Source organism: Cebus imitator, unplaced genomic scaffold (genome assembly GCF_001604975.1).
Source record: "Cebus imitator isolate Cc_AM_T3 unplaced genomic scaffold, Cebus_imitator-1.0 Scaffold139, whole genome shotgun sequence".
Lineage (NCBI taxonomy): Eukaryota > Metazoa > Chordata > Mammalia > Primates > Cebidae > Cebus > Cebus imitator.
The window spans coordinates 4,009,353-4,027,676 of NW_016107454.1; the positions used below are offsets into that span (position 1 = coordinate 4,009,353).

Genomic DNA, 18,324 nt, shown 5'->3' on the forward strand with positions numbered 1-18,324 from the left:
ATTCCAACAAGCTACGCAGCTTAAGGAAGAGAAAGAAATTGCTATGCTTGGACCCCAGATGTCCATCCACCTTTGGGGACCACCCAGGGTGCCCTCGCTTCTCCATCTTTCAAGACACGCAGGCAGTGGGGTGAACAGACAGCCTTTCCGTGCGTGGCTTGGTTCAGGAAGGCTCTGGGCTCATCCCACAGCCGCCCCAGCGAGGGTCTGTCTGGGAGGCAGGTGTTGGCTCCGGCAGGGTCTGCGGCCGAGCGGGAAGGGAGCCCAGGGCGCAGCTGAGCAGCTCAACGCCAGTTCGCGCCCGGTTTGCCCCGGTTTACAGCGTTGGGTTGGGTCACCCCTTCTTTCCTAGCTCGCTGATGTGTGTTCCTCGGTGTGGGAATCAGGGGAGTGTCTTCTGGAGGCCACTGAAGCAGGAGTGGCGTTTCACGTTCGCGTGCCCCGGCGGTCCCCGCGGCCCCGCGTGGTCCCGGAGCCTGGCCTGGGGGCTGCGGGGCGGCTCCGGGCCTCGGGCGGGCGCGGGCGGGCGGCAGGGGGCGCTGTGCGGCGCGGCGGGGGAGGCGGGGCCGAGCCTCCAGCGGGCCCAGCCTCTGTGCGCGTTCGCGCCCCGCCCGCGCCGCCGCCTCTCCCCGCGCGGGCTCTCGGCAGGCGGGAGGCGGCAGGGCGGGCGCTGCCGTGCGGGCCGTGCGGGCTGCGAGGGCGCGGGGAGGCGCGGGCGGCAAACGGCGGGCACCCGGCACCCCGCAGCAGGCACCGGGCGGAGCCGTCGGAGCCGCGCGTCGCGGCGGAGCAGGAGCCCCGGCCGCGCGGGCCCAGGTAGGGTGACGCGCGTCCCCTTTGTGTCGGCAGCGCCCGGGCCGGCCGCGGCGCGGGGAGGGAGGGCGGGACGCGACTCTGCGGGGCCGGCCTTGGGGCTCGGCGATCGCGGCCGCGCCGGCCCTACTGGGTCCTACCGGGTCGCCTGGGTGGCAGCGGGCGAGGGGGGAGCGTCCCGGGCGGGCACCCGCGGGCTCTGTGCGGAGGACGCCCGCCCCGCCCTGCCCTGCCCCTTCCCCTGCCCCTGCCCCTGCTCCAGTCCCTGCCCTGCCTCTCGTCCCAGCTGCCCGCGCCCCAGCGCGGTGGCCACTTTGGGACCTGGCGTCCCTGCCTGCCCTGCGCGCTCGCGGGTCTGCGCTGTGGCGCGGGATCAGGGCGCCCGGGGCCAGGGTCCCGCGGGGGAGCTGGCGGCTGGGGCTTTCTGGATACGGGGCCCCGCCCGCAGGCCCCGGGGCTGGAGTCTCGGCCCCAGACGAGGTCTGGGAAAGGACGGGCGGGGAGGTCGGAACTGGCCGAGGAGGACGCCCCCGTACATCGCCTGCGCGCGGGTCCGCGGCCGCCACTGCCCCCGGTCCCCGCCGCGAGCCCATTCCCGGGGAATCAGCCGCCGCCCAAGCCCCGGAGTTCCCCGCAGGTCTTACCCACCCCAGCTCCCGGCTGCCGCCCCCTGGCCCCCTGCACCTTGCTTGGCTCCTGGCTGTTTTGTCGCCTATGTCAGCGTGGAGGCTTCCTGGTCCCTAGGTGAAGGGATGACTTCCTTACCCTAGCGGTCTTCGTAGGCAGGTCTCAGGATGGCCACTCCAAAAGTTCCTTGTCTTTTTTCTGGCTAATCATAATTTTGAAAATCCACTGAACAAATATCTTGTGCTCGCCTCGTGCAGGGTCAAGGCTGGGTAACAGAGGAGTGATACAAGGCCCTAGGGAACTAACCAGTGGGTCCCTGGCTGCCCTGCGGTGAGAGGGGTCTGGCTCCTGCACTAGGAGGAGACCTGGAAGAAAGCACTTCTGTAGTGGGGCCTGGGAGGTGGAACCGGGACATGCCCCAGTGAATGGGCCCGGGGTTGAGAGCTGAGCCTGGCAGATGGGATGCATTTGTAAATGAAATGCCGGGAAGAAAGTAAGTTGGTATAGATGCCTGTGGAGCTGTGGGAGTCCCCACGAGAGAAGGGAGGGATCAGGGTGGCTTTGCAAGGGAGGGGGTGTCTGAGTCAAAGCTTGCAGGTGGGGCAGGTCCCAGGTGGCAGGATGGGCCTCTGTCCAGAGACAGCTGCCCCAGCAAAGGAAGGGGGAGGGACAAGGTATGTGACACGGTGAACTTTCCCAGGGGATTCACCCCAGTGGCTCCAAAGCAGACAACAGCTTTTTTAATTGTATTCTCTTCTCCAGTACTGAGATTAGGGAACCTCGTTTTTTGCATGTTTCTGGTGCCTTTTACATTTTTGTTTTTATTTTTAAAGACTGCAAAGGAAATGTGACTAGAGAGGTCAGATGAGGATACATGGTGAAGTCTTTGAATTCTAGGCCAAGATTTTGGGTTTGACTCTGTGTCAGTGGGAGCCGTGGATGGTTTTGGAGAAGGAGAGTGATCTGAGCCCTGCTTCAGAGTGATTGCTGCAGTGTGAAGTGGAAGGGAAGGCGTGGTGCAGTGTGCCTACTGTGGCCTTCAGAGTCAGACCTTCACTGGCTCTGGGGTTCCACCTGCATCAGGCATCAAAGGTTGTGCATGGATTGAGGACCTCATGAGAAAATGGGTGCAAATAACCCAATTTTAATGGGATGGAATTTTTCCAGACCCAGCGCAATTTGAGTTTTTCATAAGGCCCCAATTCTAATGTCAGCAACTCTGGAAGGGGAGCTAATGAAGGGCAAACTTAAATGCATGACGAGGGCACCCCCAGGTCATCTGTGCAGTAAGGATTTGGGAACTCAAAGAGCATTGTACAATGTATATATTTTATAAATAGATACCAGTGCCCTCAGCTTGCTAGTTGGTAATCCCGGTATCCAGACTGTTACTAGAGTAAGTCATGTCTCCTGGGGATTCAGTGTGGTTTGGGACTTTGAAGGAACCTCACACTGCTCATCTGAAGTGGCTGAGGTTTAGAGGCAGACGTGTCGCTCTGGCAGGCAGCAGCAGCAGGGCCAGGAGCTACAAGCCACGTTGCCTGCTTCAGAACATTTTCCCCTGTGGTCCAGCATGTGGCCGCACTCTCTGCTTTTGTTCATATTTCTCTGCCACCCCTGGAAGCCTTTCCCTCTGAGGGTAGAGATGGGTAGAGAGTCCGCCCTTGGAGACTGAGAATCACAGAAGCAGGTGGGCCAGCACCCATCTGCCAGTACGACCCCGTCATCGTAACCATGGGAACCTTGTAGGTTGGAGAGGAGGGGCCAGGTAGCCAGGCCACAGGAAGGGCTGTGGCTGGTCCAGCCCTGCCATCAGCTTTTCTGGTTCTGTCTGCTGTCCCCTTTTCCCACACCTCACTTACAATGGAGGATGGAGTCGTGCTCACTGCCTGCGTGTTGGGTGGTCTGGAACCACTCAAGATGGTATTGAGCCCTCAGGCACTCCCAGGGCACTCGGCCAAGCAAGGAACCCCTGGCTTCCCAGGATGTGGGATCTCAGAGGCAGCCCAGAGGTGGGGAATGGAATGGAATGCTGCTAAGGAAGAGGGACTCTCCCTGTTTTCTCTGGGGAATTTCTTAACTTTGAGATCCAAAAATGAAGTTGATGGTGCATTACTGAAACACATGAATACCCTTTCTTAATTAGATGAAGAAATTAAATGGAAGTCTCCGCTTACATACCTGCTGGGTAGTGGGGCTAAAGGATAAAGCTTTTTACAATTTCCTGACCCAGCCGTTTGGCCCTAAGCTAGCGTCTTAGCCTCCCTGGATGGCCTCAGTTTTTTGAGGATAAAACTGAGACATTGGCCTAAATGTTTTCCAAGATCCAGAGATAAAAATGTACTGTTTGATCATATTTTTTTTCCCCAGGAGAATCAATATTGCAGGGCAACTCACCAAGCACAAACATTTGTAAGGGTTTTTTTTTTAATTTTTTTTTTTAAAGAGAAAATATTTTAACTTTCAAAAAAGTAGCTTTTTTCCCAAGGTGAAATATTGAGAAATGAAGCTTTGAGGAGGGTGGCTTATTGCTGATAAGAGCCTTCACCTTGCTCTTCTCCACAAATAATCCAAGACCTGAATTTAAAAGTGCTTGCTTTCTGGATGTTCTGTAGAGCTGGAAGACGGGCTTTCTCTAAGGAGCAGGCATGTAAGCTGGATGCCATGTTCCAGACAATAAAGTTCCTTGATGGCACGAAATGTGCCCGCTGGTATTTTATCATGTCAGGTGTGCTTGGCACTAGAGGCGGAGGAGGCGGTGGTTAATACTCACTATGCATTTGTCTGATCTTCAGGACTTTGCTTGGATTGTGGATGCAGTTCTCACACAGCCCCGCAGCACAGACATATGTGGCTGTCCCCAGCTGACAGAGGAGGAGAGTGAAGCAGGGAGCAGGGATGTTATCCAAGGTCGCACACACGTCGTCAATTTTGAAGCCTGACTTTGAATCCAGAGACCTGCAGATAATGATAGATCCCATGACCTTGAGGAGGCTACAGTCTGGGGAGCGGAAAGCTCAAACATTAACAGACAGTTTGAACAGTAGGGTCAGGGCAGCGGGGGAGGTCCGGGCAGAGTGCAGTGGGACCCATGGGAGGGTGCCTGGATCAGCCCTGGTGGCAGGGAGTCTGCTGCTTGCTTGGGGGGATGATACTGGTCTGGGATGGGAGGATGAGTCAGAGTTAGCCAGGCAGATTAGATGGTCAAGGTCACATTTGGGGCCTGGGAACAGTCAGAAACAGCCTGGGCTGGACAGGGAACTTAGGACCAGCACATCGGACCGAGCTCCCCAGCTGGCCCATTTGTGGCTGGTGGTCTCTGAGCTGTTTGGACCCGGATTTCCATGTGTGACGTAGCCACTTTCATTACTGACATCTCCTAGAGGGTCCTGTGGGCACATTTTCATTTTCACTGTTTTGTTTTGGAGCTTCTTTCTCTATTCTCTTGCATGCTCCTGCAGTTCTACCTACTGGGAGAGTGAGTTGAGGGAAAGATCAGGGGAACCACCCATCGCAACCATTGCTTTTACAGTCAGCCACCTTGCTCTCATGGCTTCCGGGTGACCCAGCGTCGCGTGGGGCCAGTGACTGGGAACCTCCGAACTAGACATGAGCCCAGCACAAGTGCTGGATGTAGCAGTGCAGGCTCGGGGGGCTTCTGCCTATGGGAGCTATGGGAACAAAGGCATGGGGTTCCAAGTCCTGAAAATGGGTGTTGGCAGAGTTTCTTTCTTGATTAAACGGGCTTTTGTGTCTGTCCTAGGACTGTGCACTTACCTTACAACTGTGTGTTGCTGGGAATACTTTCTAGGTTTCCAGAGAACTGCTTTTCGGGTAGTCCTTTGGGCCAGGCGTGTTTATTGTTGGATGTGTGGCATGGTAAGGTCCTCTGGAGGGTGAGGGAGTGCAGACTGCTACCAGTGAGACTGCCTCCACTAGCCATGCAGAGGGCACCCACTTTGTCACAGTGCATCTCGGAATCCAGGGTGTGCCACCTGGCTGGCAACCTGGTGGGTTGCAGGAGCCCTCTGTGCACCCTCTGTCACTGAGCAGTCCCCACCTCGTCTGCAAGCGTTCCAGCATTCTAGAGTGAACTCTCGGATGTCTGCACCCCCTGCTGGCCCCTGCTGCTGCCTCTCCAGTGAAGGCAACCCATATCCTCTGAAGGAAAGGGGGCTGCCAGGGAGACAGCAGACCTTTTCCCAACCCTATTCTGCTTCTGGGTGGTCGGTAGTGTTCCCCTACACAGAAATACTCAGATGTCTGCATTGGGGGACTTTCTCCTCAAGTTCAAACATTCACTGAAATAGACATGTGCCGGAATCAATGCACACATTTTTTTAACTTTCTTTGACAGCTCGTGTTAAGCCTGTAGGTGTCTTAACACTTCTCTATTCAGAGACCTCCAGCAACTCTAGTTGCTTGTCACCTCGCAGCCCGCGGCTGAGAGTTCAAGCCTCTTCCTGCCTTAGCTGGAAGCCTCTTCCTGCCTTGGCCTGTCTTTCCAGGGCTGGTCTCAGCAGCTGCTGACTTGTGCCCTGGGTTGCTCTCCCACCATCCACGTGCCAGCTTCCTAATCATCCTCAAAGACTCATCGCAAATGCTGCCTTTCCTTCTAGCTGTCAAATTACCTATGTGGGTGAGTGTGGAGATGCTCTCCTCTGACACTGGCCTTAGATCGAGCCATATGGAGCGAAAGGGGACAGACTTAAAGCCCCAGGGCCCAGTGAGGTCCTGCAGGCCCAGGTGCCTGTGTTCTCTCTCCTCTTCCCAGGCAGAAATGTTTTCCCCACCAGGTGCTTCCATAGCAACTTTTTTTTTCAGAACTATAGTTGCATTTAAAACTGTCTAAACTAATTTTAGTGACTTATGTAACCGTCTTATTTCCTCTGCTAAATTATAAGCTCACACAGGTAGCAACTTACTCATCGTTACATTCTCTCAGTGCCTATCATGCTCGTTCTGAATGGATTTTTGTTAAGTGATCGACTACATGAGAGAGAAACCTGGTTTAAGAGGGAAGCCTGCAGCGGATTATGAATGAAGAAATGGAATTAGAGTTTAACTTCCGTACTCCGCCATGATCTCAGCAAATCAGGTTCTCTCTTTAGATCAGGTCACAGAACAGTACATCGCAGGACTGTGAGAGGTTGGGTGGGAGTATTTGCTTGAGTTTAAGAGTGAGGGTGGCAGAGTGTAGCCCGGTGGCCTGGAATGCAGAGAGCGAATCCTGGGTACTGTGGTTGTGTAGATAACACGTATGTGAGATCCAGTGCAACAGCTGGTGAGCCTTCCATGGCTGTGTTGCTGGGGATCCTGGGGCCCGAGGCCCTCCGTGATGCACGGGAAGTGTGTGACATGGCGCTTGCCTGTGATGTTCCTTTTCCAGCAAAGGGAGATGAATAACGCAGGACAGTTAGGACCAAGCACCAGAATGTGCTCCTCTGAGCGTGTGTCCTGTGAGTCTGGTGAGGAGGCGATTGTGGAAACTGGAGTGAGCATAGGTGGGCTTTGGAATGCTGGGCCGATTAGTGAAGGGGGCACTCTGAGCTGGCACAGAGAGGGGCAAAGACCCAGGTGGGGCAGGGTTTGCTCTGGAGGATGTTGAGGAGACAGGGCTGTAGAGGAGGGCCCTCCGTCTCCCTTCTGAGCACAGGACTCTCATGAAAGGCTGGCATGCTTTCGCTAGTGTCTTGGAAGAGCTTGCCAGGTAGGGCCGAAGGGCCAGCGATGCCTGTGGTTCCTCCCGTATAGGAGTTGAACTGCAGCTGTGAAGCGTGCTGTGCTGCGGGGAGCCATTCTTCGTGTTCGCTGTGTCCCCTGTCTCTGAGGAGCCTGTTTTCTGTACCTTCCGTGCCCTTGGTCTGTGGTGCCAGTTGTGCACTCACAAGCATGACACAGGCGGTGTGCCCTGAGGGAGCCTTTGATTTGGGAAGGGTGAGGGCTTGCAGAGACCTTGGGCTGGCTCTTTGTTCTGTGATGGATGGAGAATGTTGGGAAGCACTTGGGTCCGCCTGAGTTTTCTGGCAGCCCTGATTGCCGCATGGCGCGTCGTGGTAGATATGCACTGGAGCATTGTAGTCTAGGGCAACGGCATCCAGAGAGCTTCCAGGAGACTTTCTGAGTTGGCACCTTAGATCTGAACTCTCTTGACTAAAACGTGTGCATTTCCTCCTAATCACTTGGCAGAAGGAGGAGGGTTGTAATCCCTAGTGTGGACAGGATAGGGCTGGATCCGTGCTCACAGGTCTCACTCACAGATTACAGTTCTTTCTCTCTTCTTCTTGTCTCAATGAAGCACCAGCCACGACCCTGAAAATGGAGCCAGTCTGATCATTGGTGGCCCCAGAGCAGTGGACAGGACCAGGTGTACTGGGAAAAAGGAAAAACAATCTCTGTGTTTAATCTATTGTGAGACCCTAACAAACCGCCCGTGTTTCAGCTTCTGCCTCCTCCTTCCTCCCCAGTTGCTCTCCTTTCTTTCCCCTTGTCATCACGTGCAGGGGTGAAAGTGGCCAGATACGAGAATAGGATTTCCCATTTATCCAAAAACCGAAGCAGGCAGGAACTTCAGAATCTGATGTGGGCAAGCTGCAGGTAAAGGGTAGGTTTGAGGCCTAGAATCAAGATAGATGCTTCTCTGTAATAGCTGCTTACGTCTGTATGTGGCTGTCTTCTCTCTCTGTCTCTGCGCTGGGGGTGCGTCTCTTCCCATAAGGCCATCAGTCATGTTGGATTAGGGCCAACTCTGTTGATCTCATCTTCGGTTGATTGCATCTGCAAAGACCCTAAGAAGGTCACATTCATAAGCATCAGGGGATAGGAGTTCAGTATATCCTTTGGGGGAGACATGATTCGACATACACACACACACACACACACACACACACACACAAACACACACACACACACACACAAACACGTGCATACATACACAGAACACATATGTATGTACCAGTAGCAGGTATGATGTGTGTTTGTATTTGGTTATGTCAGCATATGTTTGGCCAGCAACATAGCACTTACTAACAAGGACTTAAACAGCTTTCTGTTTCCCTGATAGCAAGACACTGAAGGTAGGCACTTCCAGGCGCTGGTGCAGCTGCTTGGGATGTTGCGAAGGGCCCAGGTTCTCTCTTCTTTCCGCTCCACCATCCTTAGCATGTTTTCCTTTGCCCCATGGTGCAAAAGTGCTGGCCGTAGTTGCGGCATATCCGTGTTTAAGGCAGTGAGAGAGGTGGGGGAGTTGATGTCAGCTGCATCTGTCCCTTTTTGTCAGGAAGTAACAAGCTTTTCCAAAAGTCTGGCAGCTGCCTCTTCAGGCCCCAGTGCTAGAGCTGGGCTGCATGGCCAGCTCCTGGAGAACGGGAAGGAGAGAAAATGAGGGTCAGCCGGGGAGGAGGTCCTGGAGGACTGGACAGAATAACGCATGTGGGATCCGGTCCCATGCAGGGGTTGGCCATGCTAGGCCTTGGTAAACTGCCTTTTTCTCTCTTACCTGCTCTTTTTGACAAAGCAGGAGCCATATGGATTAGGCCTAGAGCCATGTACATGCAACTTCAAGGATACAGGTGTGGCGTAAGAACACCTGTGCATTCACCAGTAGGCTCGGTGCAGGCGCAGCGTGGGCTGGGAATCCCAGTCCTGTCCTGGTCATCGTGTACACCTCTAGCACCTGGCACACAGGCTTCTCATGGGAGGCACTCAATATCATATTTGTTGAATCTGCATCTTTTCCCTCCAGAGACATTTGAGTCCAGAAACAACCACATGCATTCACTGTGATATTCATGAATGTCTTACTCTTCATTTCTATTGTTGTTGTTGTTATTTATTTACTTTTGTTCTTTTATCCATCGTTTGGCAAAAACTACTAGGTACTGGGGATTCAGAGACACACTGGGACTGTACAGTGAAGGTGAGGGCTTGCAGAGAGGAAGGAATGGGGAGGGGGTACCTTTTCTGGAATAAGGGGGAGTTTACCGTTCTGGAGTCCACATGGCAGGGATTCATCACTTAAACCTGCAGCATTTTATTGAGTCCAGTTTCACTCTAGTAAAAACAACCAGCTGGAACACATAGGAAGCCCTGTTGGTCCAGCAAGATTGCTTGCTCTTCACTTCTCCTGTTTGTGAAATAGCACAGGATTTGAGGTGCAGGGTTTTTCATATGCTGAATAAATATTCGTGTAGTCTCTGCTCTAGGCCAGGTACTGTGCTGTCAACTGTAAAAACCTGAGTAAGACTAAGAAGGACGTGCTTGCAGCTCCTCCTGAAAGGAATGCACAGTTTCTGCCTGCAGATTGGCCAAGGGAAGCATTTCTTATCCGTTAATACTTTAATCACTCCTGGGGCTCTCTCCCTTTGGCCTGCAGCTCTGCCTCCTTGACAGTGACCTTTTTTTTTTTTTTTTTCCTGTCTCTGGCCACATGCAGTGGATCCAGCCTTTCCTCGTGAGGACCAGCTTGACTGTGCATGCCTAGGCAAGTGATCAGGGCCTTGAGCTATGTCCTGCTGGCCTGGCAGATAAGGGCTGCTTTCTGGAGGCAGGCAGAATTTCTTCCTTGTGGAGTAGGAAAAACAGAATGCAGACAGGCAGAGGCGAAGCGAGGACCTGGAGCCAGGCTGTACTGTGTGGTAGCCTCTGGCCCTGTGGGGCCCCAGAGCCCTTAAACTCTGGCCAGTCCTGATCGAGCTGTGTCGTCAGTGGGTTTTGAGTGTGAAAAATAGAATGTAAAGTACCCAGTCATAATCGTTGATGGATTACATGTTGAGATGATTAAATTTTGGATATATTGGGTCAAATCAAATATATTACTGAAACTAATTTCCCATGCTTTTTAATAAAATGTGGCTACCAGAAAATTTAAAATGATGCCTGTGGCTTTCGTCAGACCGAAATGGTGCTGGTCTGGAGGGCCTTGGAGAAGTGTGTCTCTTTCCAGGTTGCCAGCCTTTGGACCAGCTCTCCTAGAGAGCTTACGGGCCCTGAAATCTGGGGTCCTAGCATGGACAGGGCCCCTCATTTGCATCTGGAGGCCTGGTTTGTGCCATTTCACTGTCACCAGGCATGCCCTACATGCCTTGAGTTTAGTTGAGGATGCTTCAGACTCTTGCCCCACTTGGCCAATTTGGAGACGTCCTTCTCTGTAGCCTGTATTATTAAGACTCAACTGCCCAACCAACTCAACTCTGTCAGTCTCAATTCAGATTCCAACATGTTGGGGCCTTTTTAAAAAATGTGTAAAATGGAGAGTTTGGGTTAGATGAATTTAACATTTTTCCTTAAAAAACCACTGTCAAAATCCACCCTAATACCCATCATCTTTGTGTGAAGTTCATTGCTGCAAGCCCCCTTCATTTCTCCGCTGGGTCCACCACCTGCCTGTGTGTTGTTCACTGGCATCATCCTGGCCTTCAGTGGTCAGGGCAAATGGCACCCAATGGATATATTTGATTCCCAGTGAAGACTGGATGAGAGAAACCTCTCCCATACCTGTCTCTTCTCTGCACATCCTACATCTGCTCCCCAGACCAAGCCTGCATGTCTAGAATACTAAGTGTGCTCCCAAGGCCACCAGCTCCTCACCTGGGTGCTGCCCTTCTCCACTGGCTTCTGCATGCCCTGGCCTCCATGCTCCTCCCTTCCTTTCTGGCAACCATGTATTCCTCATTTGAGCCCTTGCCTTCAGAGTTGCCCCAGATTTTTTTCTGCATCTTTGAAACCTGTGGCTTTCCCTGGCCTTTTCTCCATGGCTGGCTCCAAGGCCTCCTGTCACCTGAAGCCCTCTGTGGTCCCGGGTTTCCCCGTGGACTTCCTCCTCACCTGCTTTTTCCTGAATCCTCTCCTGCCCCGGTGTCTCCTGCTGTGGCACCCTGCCTTTGGTGATGGTCAGAAACTGGCCCATCCTCTTCCTGCCACTTCTGGGGGTTCTGCTTGGCCCCTTCAGGCCTCGTCAGTTCCCTGAGCAGCTCTGGCATTTCGGGGGTGACATGGAATGAAGTCGGCATCCTGTTGCTCCCTAGGCACAGCAGACTTGGTGCCGAGGGCCTATGAAATTTGCCCAATGAAATATTTTTAAAAATTGGAAACAATTATTGGCTCTAGAGTATTAAAAACAATTGTTGTTAACACATATGACAAGTTATATCAGCAACATTTAACTGTCATTGAGTTGACTGAAACTCCATGCATAGTTACATGGGAATTGTATTTAACCTGATGTGAGGGTGCTTTTCAATTTTTGACATAGAGAGAGATGAGACCTGTGGAAGTCACATGTCCCCAAGTTAAATACTGCCCTTGCCACCATAGTTCATCTCTCCCCAACTCTCCCTGTTGGTGGAGTTGAGACTCCCAGTTTGACATTTATTTGTTGCACTTCCATAGGTTGAATGTACAGCGAGCTCGGCTCCTGGAGCTAAGCTCTGTGTGTTACTCATTTTGAATTTTAGCACAGGATGTGGCATGCTGAACTTCAGTCTGTGAAACTTTTCACTGAACTCAAGACTTTTTTTTTTTTTTTTTAATAAGAGACATTCGGATCCTGCCTGAAAGTCTGGGTTTTCTTTTTACTGAAATAGCACAATATGGTGGTTTCAAAACCACGCATGTCTATAAACTGACCCCAAATGGAAAAAACCCTTAGCTGAGATGCTAATAAAAATAATTATTGGGAAGCTCATACAATCATAGTTTGGAAGACTTTAGCTTAAATTACATTGGAATATTTCCTGGTATTGACTTATGTATGTTATCCACACCTACTATGTATGTAGAAATCAATTTAGCTACAATATAACTATCATTATGTGATAATAAATAGCTTTGGAGATAGGATAAAGCTTTTCTTGTTAAGCATGGAACCGTTATTTTTTTGGAAAACATTTTTCTAAGAGAAAGTAGCTAAAAAGGGCATTTTCTAGTATGATGAAGTGGGGCCTGCTGCAGGAAGGAAATAAATATAAATCATGTTGGCTCAGCAGAAAGAGTGAATTTCTAGGCCTAAACTGGGTGAAAGGATGGCTTAAGGAAAAATGCATCATTTTTCTTTGCAGTGGCATGATTACTGTAGACAGTTGCACTTTGGGGAATCCAGCTCAAAGAAATGATGCTAAATGTGGAGAAAAACAAATGCTTGATGCACAAATGTATTTCTTCTTGGTTTTTAAAGAATAATAGCCCCAAATGGAAAACCTCTAAATATGGCTAAGTAAATATCATGCTCTAATTAGATAAGATTTTTAGAGATAGTGAGCATGGGAAATGTTTATAATAGATTATTAAATGAAAACAATTTTGAGACAGACTTATACAGTTTGATGTACAAACATGAAAAATGTGCTGAGGAAAGAAATCAGAACTCATAAGGATTGTGACATTTTCTCTAGTTTTAATTTTTCAATTATGGTTTTATTTCATTTTTAGTGCAGTAAATTATTTTAGTTTTGTAAAAAATTAATTATAAATCTGTCACCCCCTCAGTATACACATACAAATTTCATTACTTCATATACCACAAATACACACACACACACACACACACACACACACACACACGCATGTTTATATATATGTATATACACATATATCATTTACTTTTTTGAGATAGGATCTTGCTGTTGCGTGGCTGGGGTGCAGTGGTACAATCTCAACTCACTACAGCTTCAATCTCTGGGGCTCAAGCAGTCCTCCCACCCCAGCCTCCTGAATAGCTGGGACCACAGGTGTGTGCCACCACATCCAGCTAATTTTTATATATTTTTTAAAATAGAGATGGGGATTTGCCATGTTGCCCAGGCTGGTCTCGAACTCTTGATGTCAAGCAATCCTCCCACCTTGGCCTCCCAAAGTGCTCGGATGACAGACGTAAGCAACTCTGCCTGGCTAATTATATATATTTCAACCAATAAATCTACCTTATATCTTCCATGGACATTTTGCTGCTGTGGGGTTGAAGTGAAACAAGGGAGGAACCCTCCTGTTATTAATAAATTGGACAAAGCCATGCAAGCTTCCACGTTGCCCTGAAAGGGCTGCCCTCCCAGGCTGACCTGATCCCATTCCCTGCAGGTGTGGCTGAGTGCCGTTCATGTCGGAACTGGGACAGTGTGCCTTGCAGAGTCCAGAAGCATCTCCTAGTGCAGCGGCTGTGGTCAGTGCTTGAGCAGAGAAGGCAAGACTGTGGGGACAGAGACAGGATCCTGCTCAAGACTCCAGGCCCTAACCTCTCTGTAAATGTTCCTGTTTTATTCACCTCTAAAATGAAAATAGTACTAGGGCTACTTCTTTTGTGGGGATCCCCTGGGGATTAAAGAAATCATGCCTATGCAACGTTGAAGGAAAACTACGAAGGCCTATCCAAAATGCACGTCCACAAATCACCCTTGGAATTCCACAGGTCGGAAGCTGGGCTTTGGGAATGGGGAGGAATGGGCCCTGCTGAGCCGCCCTTTCCTCACTGTGGAAAACTTCATTGGCTTAATAAAAGACTGTCCCCTGGTCCACAAAAATGGAAAGTATTTGAGCCATCTGGTTTTTTTCCTCCTAGTTTTCAGGTAAAGTTAGCCTAGATGAAATAATGCCATATTTCCATATTTCTTTTGAATTATCTGTTTTGGTGGTTATTTTGTTTTAAATTTTTATGGTGAAAATGCCAGAGGCTCTTGTATTATTTAGAAGTATGCAGTTTAATCTCCAGATATTTGGAGACTTTTAATCTATCTTTCTCTTACTGATTTCTAGTTTAATTCCATTGTGGTATGAGGGCATACTTTACGTGATTTTTGTTTTCTCCTTTGTTTGTTTTTATATTTAAGGTGTGTTTTGTGGCCTGGAATGTTTCCTTTGAACTAAAGGAATGTGTATTCTGCTGTTGTTGGATGGAATATTCTTTATCAAGTAGATCAGGTTGATTGTTAGTGCTATTCAGCTCAACTATGTTCTTATTGATTTTCTGCCTGCTAAATTTGTCCATTTCTGATAAAGGAGTGTTAACGTCTACAACTGTTAGTAGGGGATTTGTCTGTTTCTACCTGCAGTTCTGTCGGTTTGCTCTGTTGTAGGGTATTATATGGTTAGCATTGTTATGTCTTGGAGATTTGATCCCTTAATTATTTTGTGATGGCCCTCTTTGTTGTGATGATTTTTCTTGCTTTGAACTCTGCTTTGTCTGAAATTAACATAGCTAGTCCAGCTTTATTTTGATAAGTGTTAGCATGGTATATCTTTCTCCATCCCTTTCCTTTTAACCTGAATCTTCCTATTTGAAGTGGGTTTCCTGTGTCCAACACAACATGTAGTTGATGCTTGCTATTTTACCCACCCTGAGTATCTGTACCTTTTAACTGGTATATTTTTAGACCATTCACAATTACGCACACATTTAAAATAGAAAATACTGCGTATTGCTATTTGAAGATTTTTTTTCCTTAGCATATTGTTACCTTATTCCTTTACAAAATTACACAGTCAAAGGAATTGCTTTGTAAGCTCTTTAAAATTGGTATGTGTTTTATCTCACCATTCTAAATAAACTATTTTTTCCTGTGGTAATGCCTCTACTATAACAAGCTCCTTATTTTGTGCCTACTTTGGTATCTGGTTGGGTAAATCAATTGGTTCTTTGTGAGCAGTTTAAGCCTAAGACTCAGCTTCATTTTTATGAGTGATATCTTAGAATCAGGAATGATGGTGGAATTAGTCAAATGCCTTTTATCACAATAAGAGAATTTTAAACAATACTCTTTAATTAATTTATAACCAATGAACCAACGAGTTTGTTCCATAGCTATAATTTGACAAATGCCTCCACTACTGAAGAGTGTGTTTCATTTTCCCCCAGAGAAGACAAGTGCAAAATAACTCACTGCAGGGCAACTCTGAAGGGATCCCTGTGTTTCCCAGCATACAGACTATTAGTATACGATGCATGCAAACAGAGAGGTGCTTTATCAAAGCGGGACAAGACGTCTATTCACAGTAAAGTCAAACAAACCACACATGTGAAAACCTCCACTTATAGTGGCTGCTTAAGCTTAACTGCACAGAGCTATACTGCTTTTTGCAATATTAACCTGCAAGTTCAGCAGCAGCAAAAAAAGAAAAGAAAAAAAAAACCGACAACAACAAAAACAACAACAACAACAAAAAAAGCAGTCCTAACTTGGAAATTGAAAGACTGGAAGAGGAGTAGAGGGATTCCTTTGGAACCCGTCTGTGTACATGTGTGTAAGGAATTGTAGGTAAGTTGGAGGGTCTCTCGTGAGCAGTATTTTGCTGTGATAACCAGTGGGCACAGAGTCTAAAACACTCATTCATTATGGAGAAGAGGGAGAAAGGATATGGAGAAGGAAGAGCCTTCACTAACTGGGATTTCTATGTGGATTTCAGAGCAGACCTAACTCTAAGGATTTGCTTCAGGGAGCCTGCAATGCAAATAAATGCTGTCTTTTGGTGGGATTTTAATTTAGGGCTTGCAATTTGTTATACGTATGAGATACAATCCTTGGTGAGGCAAAATAAAAATAATTGTTTTTTCTCAGTGTGTAGTATCTCACGGGTACTGTATCAAAAGTCTTTAGCCTCTAAAAATTTAAAGTTATAAATGCAGAGAGCCAAAAAAAAACTTCAAAAGAATATAAAGGAGAATAAAATTTCCTTTATTTTAAAGCAATTGTCTACATTTTAAAATTTTCATTCTTCTAGAAAAATTGTATTTTGAGTATATAACTTAAACGTATATTCACAAATGGGATCATAGTGTATAAATATTTTTGTACTGTGCCTTTTTATTTGCTAATGTATCTTAGACATCTTTTCATGGCAAGACATGCAGGTTCAGCTTATTCCTCACTCCTATAGCTGTATTATTTATTCAGCTTCTCTTCTATTGATGGATATGTAAGTAGATTTTCAGTTTTTGCTATTGTGAAGAATGCTCTCAGAGTTTTTTGTTTTGTTTTGTTATACACATCAAATCTGTTTTTGCCAATGTATCTCTAGAGTAAATACTTAGGGCAGCACATGTGTGTCAGAGTTACGTGTGTTTTATATTTTGATCTGTTTCCAAGTCATTTTCCAAAGTGACATCTATCCTTATACTGCTAAAATATGAGTGAAAATTCCCCTTTCACCACATTCAACAGTATTGGGGCTTTATTCAACAGTATCAAGATTTTTAATCATTGCTGATTTGACAAGTGAAATATGGTATCTTTTTACTTCATGTCTTTAGGAGTAAGTTTCAGAGTCTTTTTAAATGTTTATCAGTCTCTGCTATATTTCTTTCTGTTAACCTATTCACCTTCTTTACCTGCTTTCTATTGTAGTGTTTCCTATTGATATTTTTCTTAATGAATTAGAAGTATTAATTTTTCATTCCATGAAATGAGAGTATTTATTCCCAGTTTTGTTACTTTTTACTTGTATTATGTTATTTTTTTCCAAATAGAAATAACATTTTTATGTAGTTAGAACTTTATGACTTCCTTATTTTCAAAGTTTGCTTTAAAGGCCTTTCTCTGTGCTGGGTTATACATATTTTAGTTATTTTTTTTTCCTCTGGTAAAATTGTAGTTTTACTTTTAGCATTATTAGGAAACCAGCCTAATCTTTATTCCCAGCCTATTTTCTCCCCATCTATAGCATCTGAAAACTGTTTAGTGAATGACCCATCTCTATACTGAGATACCACCTAGAAGTATTTAACGATATCTGCATAGAAGACTCTGTGGAGTCCTGGATAAGAGCAGGTGTTCTGCAGCTGGATGTGGGTTGCTACTGACTAGCTATTTGATCTGGAAAAGGATTTTAACCTGTTTCCTCTTATGTAAAATGCAGCTCTTTTGCAGTAGCTGTACTTTCGCCAATATCGTGCTTATCACAGCCAAGTTCAGTGACTATCACAAGGTCAAGGTGGAGTAGATTCCGTCTGTGCTTCTGATTGCCAACTAGGCCATTGCGCCCTCTTCCTCCTGAAAAATCCCCTGCTCCCTTGAGACACCTGCCCTTCGACTTTACCATCCCTTTTCCTTCTTCTTTGAGCCTTCTACAGATACTCTCTCCTCTTGTCCTCCTCCGCATTCATAGACAAGTTTAGCAACTAATTCACCGTCGTCTTCTTCCTTCCCATCACTACTTTAGCCATTTCAGCATCTGCATAGCAGGCCATTCCAAAACCAGATCCCTCACTTTCTTCCTTGGCCGCCTCCTCCTCCTTTTGGTCACCCTCTTCGGTCCTACGTTAACTACCCATCCCTGCAGTAACATGCGGTTCTTCTAAAATCTGGACATGCAGCGTCTCATTCTGAGGGCACCACCCTCTCAGTGCAGCTCCCCTGTTGCTCCTTCCATGCTGGTCAGTCTTCATCCCTGAGCTGCATCTCTGTGTCTGGACATCTGAGAGCCCCGCGGCCCCATCCTCAGGCCTCTTCAGCTGTCTTTCCCTTCTGCATCCCTGCCCACATGAGCTCATTTAGTCTCCAGTGTTAATGTTAACAGCATGTAGTTGGCTTCTCACTTTGTGTCCCCATACCACCCCCATGAGCCCATGCTTGTTCTCGGCAAGGCAATCTGCACACCTACCCTAGGGCTTCTGAGGGACACCCGTGTCATGGACAATGTCGCTCACACGACCGTTCAGGACAAAAGTCTGGAAGCATCTTTGGCTTCTTTCTTTCCCTCCTTGCTTCCCTACCTCCCTTCCTTTCTCCCATCAAATGCTCTGGGAGGTACCTTCAGAATCTGTCGGATTGCTGCTTGTCACTGCTTTTCACTGTTCCTTTAGGCTGAGCCACCTAAGGGAACACTTCTCTTAGGAACTGGAGCGATTTGGCCTTGGGGAGCAGTGAAAGCAGGGAGAGCTTCACTCTCACTGCTTGTGTG

The 18,324-nt window shown here is 48.0% G+C and overlaps 1 protein-coding gene across 5 annotated transcripts in view; it reads left to right on the forward strand.

The window, feature by feature from the left end:
• The first annotated feature begins 588 nt into the window (after positions 1 to 588).
• Positions 589 to 18,324, forward strand: part of RNF144A (ring finger protein 144A) — a 161,607-nt gene continuing 143,871 nt past the window's right edge. For 4 of the 5 annotated variants that reach the window (XM_037743269.1, XM_037743266.1, XM_017542003.2 and 1 more), the window contains exon 1: positions 589 to 816. The gene's annotated coding sequence lies outside the window, so the exon portion shown is untranslated. The remainder of the gene's footprint in view (positions 817 to 18,324) is intronic. The other variant, XM_017542002.2, reaches the window with a different exon arrangement.